Source organism: Silurus meridionalis, chromosome 18, assembly GCF_014805685.1.
Source record: "Silurus meridionalis isolate SWU-2019-XX chromosome 18, ASM1480568v1, whole genome shotgun sequence".
Classification (NCBI taxonomy): Eukaryota; Metazoa; Chordata; class Actinopteri; order Siluriformes; family Siluridae; genus Silurus; species Silurus meridionalis.
Window position 1 is genome coordinate 21,535,239 of NC_060901.1, and position 5,221 is coordinate 21,540,459.

Sequence of the window (5,221 nt, forward strand, 5' to 3'; positions counted from 1 at the left end):
CAAAAGGAGAAGCTGAGCTCGAGTTTTGCTCGACTGTACAAGAAAATCGCAAACGCTGAGTAAGAGAACAAAACTTTGAACGAGAAGGTGAACGTATTGCCCTGCAACACTTTTTGATTTTTTTATTTATATATATTAGTGGTGTAACGGTACACAAAATTCACGGTTAACTTTTCGTACAATTTCGGTAAATTTTGGGTGAAGAAAAGCAAAACCTATAATTGCTTATGTTTTTTTTTTTTATTTAATCAAAATAAAATACATATAAGTTTTCTTTAGCACTCATCGATCGCTTCCTCTGTCCGGATGCATCGCCAAGATCAAAACCTGGAGGCTTGTAACGACGAGGAGCTCGAACAGTGAGATGTTCAGAAAGTGATCTGGATTTTCTGGAAATTGAATTTTTCCCGGAAATCGAGATTCATACTTGTTTTTCCTTTTTTTTTCTAGACAAAATGGAGATCAGCTTAAGCTGCACCTCAAACAGATGATGGATGCCTCGAGGGCAATGCTCTAGTGCCACCACCAGGTTCAATAGTGTAAAACCTCACTTGAGAAGGAACATTCTGAGGAATATTCTGATCAAATATGGGTGTTGCTAATGCTCCAGTGCCACCTACAGGTATGTAGTTGTTTGACATTGCAATTGAGGAAGAACATGCTGAGGAACATTCTGGTCAAATATGGCTGCTGCCAATGCTCTAGTGATTTTTAGGGTCCAAGTATCAAAAGTGCTTAGGTACTCAATTGTTTAAAACCTCAATTGAGAAGCATTGTGCTGAGGAACATTCTGATCAAATATGGGTGTTGCTAATGCTCCAGTGCCACCTACAGGTATGTAGTTGTTTGACATTGCAATTGAGGAAGAACATGCTGAGGAACATTCTGGTCAAATATGGCTGCTGCCAATGCTCTAGTGATTTTTAGGGTCCAAGTATCAAAAGTGCTTAGGTACTCAATTGTTTAAAACCTCAATTGAGAAGCATTGTGCTGAGGAACATTCTGGTCAAATATGGCTGCTGCCAATGCTCTAGTGATTTTTAGGGTCCAAGTATCAAAAGTGCTTAGGTACTCAATTGTTTAAAACCTCAATTGAGAAGCATTGTGCTGAGGAACATTCTGGTCAAATATGGCTGCTGCCAATGCTCTAGTGATTTTTAGGGTCCAAGTATCAAAAGTGCTTAGGTACTCAATTGTTTAAAACCTCAATTGAGAAGCATTGTGCTGAGGAACATTCTGAGGAATATTCTGATCAAATATGGGTGTTGCTAATGCTCCAGTGCCACCTACAGGTATGTAGTTGTTTGACATTGCAATTGAGGAAGAACATGCTGAGGAACATTCTGGTCAAATATGGCTGCTGCCAATGCTCTAGTGATTTTTAGGGTCCAAGTATCAAAAGTGCTTAGGTACTCAATTGTTTAAAACCTCAATTGAGAAGCATTGTGCTGAGGAACATTCTGGTCAAATATGGCTGCTGCCAATGCTCTAGTGATTTTTAGGGTCCAAGTATCAAAAGTGCTTAGGTACTCAATTGTTTAAAACCTCAATTGAGAAGCATTGTGCTGAGGAACATTCTGATCAAATATAATTTTGAACTAGGTTCATGGTCAGTGTGTCCAAAATGTAGAAGCTAATTCGTTTTAAGGACTTTCTGCTCTGATACAAGACTTGGTATGCATCTTCAGGAGGCTGTGCTACTGATCTTTTGACCCAAAGACCTACTGGACACACTCATCTCAACAACCTGTTGATATTAAATGATGCCTTTTTCTCCTGTATAGATTTAAAGCTACTTTTCTCGCTTTCTGTGTTTCAGAACAATTAGCAAGATCTGAACGAGCAAAGGAGAAGCTGAGCTCGAGTTTTGCTCGACTGTACAAGAAAATCGCAAACGCTGAGTAAGAGAACAAAACTTTGAACGAGAAGGTGAACGATTGCCCTGCAACACTTTTTGATTTTTATTTATATATGAAAATAAAACAAAACGTGTATTTTTGTAAGTACAAATTTCAAGCACCGCATAATCCGTGTAGGTCCAGGTGCTCGTGGACGAAGCGAAGCTCCGAGAAGATGCCCTCAAAGCCCAGGTGCTCTCATTCGAAAAGGACAATTGCGCCCTGAAGGAGCAGAAGAAATCTGTAAGTTCTACGTGACATCGAATCGATTTAATCGCATGTGTGTCTCTCGGTTCACGTTAATCGCGCCTTTTGTTTTTTCACCGTTTCCCTGAAGCTTTTGCAAGATGCCAAAGACTGGCAGGAGAAGCACGTGAGACTGAGCGAGGCGATCACGGTTTACCACAAAACACAGACGGAGCTGGAGAACGCGCTCGTGCACAAAGAAAACGAAATCGAAGTGAGTGAAACGTGTTGAATCGTGTCGAATTCCAGCTCGTCGTCTTCCATTCTAGATCACCCTCTGTTTTCCCCTCTGCTCCAGGTTCTGTCCGGATGCATCGCCAAGATCAAAAACCTGGAGGCTTGTAACGACGAGGAGCTCGGGAACAGTGAGATGTTCAGAAAGTGATCTGGATTTTCTGGAAATTGAATTTTTCCCGGAAATCGAGATTCATACTTGTTTTTTCTTTTTTTTTCTAGACAAAAATGGAGATCAGCTTAAGCTGCACCTCAAACAGATGATGGATGCCTCGAGGGCAATGCTCTAGTGATTTTTTTAGGGTCCAAGTATCAAAAGTGCTTAGGTACTCAATTGTTTAAAACCTCAATTGAGAAGCATTGTGCTGAGGAACATTCTGGTCAAATATGGCTGCTGCCAATGCTCTAGTGCCACCACCAGGTTCAATAGTGTAAAACCTCACTTGAGAAGGAACATTCTGAGGAATATTCTGATCAAATATGGGTGTTGCTAATGCTCCAGTGCCACCTACAGGTATGTAGTTGTTTGACATTGCAATTGAGGAAGAACATGCTGAGGAACATTCTGATCAAATATAATTTTGAACTAGGTTCATGGTCAGTGTGTCCAAAATGTAGAAGCTAATTCGTTTTAAGGACTTTCTGCTCTGATACAAGACTTGGTATGCATCTTCAGGACCTGAGGCCATGTGACTGGTCACAATCATCTTGACACCCTAATATATATATATATATATATATATATATATATATATATATATATATATATATATATATATATATATATATATATATATATGCAGTGGGTACGGAAAGTATTTAGACCCCCTTACATTTTCACTCTTTTATATTGCAGCCATTTGCTAAAATCATTTAAGTTAATTTTTCTTCATTAATGTACACATAGCAGCCCATATTGACAGAAAAACACAGAATTGTTCACATTTTTGCAGATTTATTAAAAAAGAATATAAATATATTTATTAATAAATATATAATTAATACATTTTAAATAATAATATAGCGCTCTCCATGCAATGTGCTAGATACACCTCTAGAGGTCGCGCTTGCATTCTATAACGCAACCCGGAAAAACTATCTGTATGTATTTTTGACAATCGTTCCACGTTTAACTATCGGTGCCTCGACATCTGTTAATAACTAACAGAATTTTTTGTTTGAAAGCCACATTTTATTATCAAAAATATATATAATATGAGTAAACAATATATTTAAAATTACAAATTTCAAATATGTCTCTAGTATTGTTCAAAAGGTCGTTCAAATGTGGGGGCAGGGGGGGCAAATTTTTTTCCCCTCCAGAGGTATATCAGAAGGTCATACATGAGCAAACAAACATGAAAAATGAGAAGACCCACCTGAAGAACCTGTACAAGGACCTCCAACAGATACTGGAAATCACAACCGAGTTCTACCACCGGAAAGAAAACATCTTTCACCAGTAAGTTTCGTGTATCAGTATTGGGAAATCCTGTGAGGAATTCCCCCGCATTAGAGATCATCTCGCTTAAAACAAGTGTGATGCGTGTGATCCCGTCACAGGAAGCTGACTCAGGAGGAGCTGAAGCCCCACGAAAAGGAGAGCATGCTGTCCAGGGTGGACGGCCGAACCTTGCAAACCGAAGAGGAGCTGAACCTTCTGAGGCAGAAGGTGATGGACTTGCAGGAGGAGATGTAGCAGAATGAGATATCTCTGAAAGCATTCTGGTATTTTTATCTGATCTGGTGTTTTATTTTTCTTTTCTTTTTTTAGATTGCTGTGCGGGAAAAGAAAAACCATGAGAACTGGGTAAGAACTTCGAGTTGGAGATGTTTGACTCGAGATCCTGAATATTGAATAAATACTGATTTATTTTTTTTTTTTTTCGTTTCAATTAAAAGCCTGGGCTTCAGAACGAACTTTAATAGAGGAAAAGAGGGAATGTGTGAACCTGCACAAAAATCGGATGTCTTCGAAGAGTCCTGCCGATCTGATCATTAAAACAGTGTAAATAAATCAATTCTAATTTTAAAGGTAGGAAAATAAACTAAAAATAAAAACACCAACCTGAAGATGGATCGATATCAAAAACGTTCTCCGCTACACAAGCGTCAGAAGAACAGGATTCGTTTTACACTATAAACTCACAAAGCATATAAACAAACTCGAAAATCTACAGGAAGGTCTAATTCCTCCATTTACTCCACATTTGCTATTTTGTCCTCCATTCTTCTGGGAAGATGTTCCACTCAATTTTTTAAGGTGTTCTATAGGGTTTCAGCGCTATAGGAAGTCACTCAAGATCTTCCACCTTATCCAACCCATGAAAGCAGATCTTAATGAAGCTGAATTGGTGCACTTTGTGGCCCGGTGGAACAGGTTTGGGTCTCGTAGTAGCTCCAAGTATGTGCAAGAACCACAAATGGGTGGCAAACTTGGATCAGTACATGACTTTAGTAAAGCCCTTATGGCTGAAGGAGATCTCACCCAAATCTCCACAAAATGCAGTGGAACATCTAGAACATCTCAGAAGATTAAATCTTACGTATTAGAAGAGCGAATGGAGACTCAATGTGGATCTTCAAAATGAAGCTCTAACATTCAGGTCATGGGTGAGGTTTTGTTTTGGTCCTTCAGGAACTGTACTTCTGATGAAGATAAAAAGCAACCTCCTGAAAGTCTTCCAGGCCTGTAGGGAGCGCTGTATTGTTGTGCAAGGGGACGATTTAAAGGAGGAAAGTGTGTAAACGTAGATAAAGTAATTTCTTGTAAACAGAGCAAAACGTTTTGAAACCACACGGCTGTACTAACGCCCCCTTGTGGCTGAATATAACCATTTTAT

At 39.1% G+C, this 5,221-nt stretch overlaps 1 long non-coding RNA gene across 1 annotated transcript; it reads left to right on the top strand.

The window, feature by feature from the left end:
• The first annotated feature begins 1,963 nt into the window (after positions 1–1,963).
• LOC124400961 lies at positions 1,964–2,509 on the top strand. Its single transcript, XR_006928518.1, has 3 exons — positions 1,964–2,141; positions 2,236–2,358; positions 2,443–2,509. It is a non-coding gene; the product is annotated as an uncharacterized LOC124400961 (long non-coding RNA).
• The last annotated feature ends 2,712 nt before the right edge of the window (positions 2,510–5,221 follow it).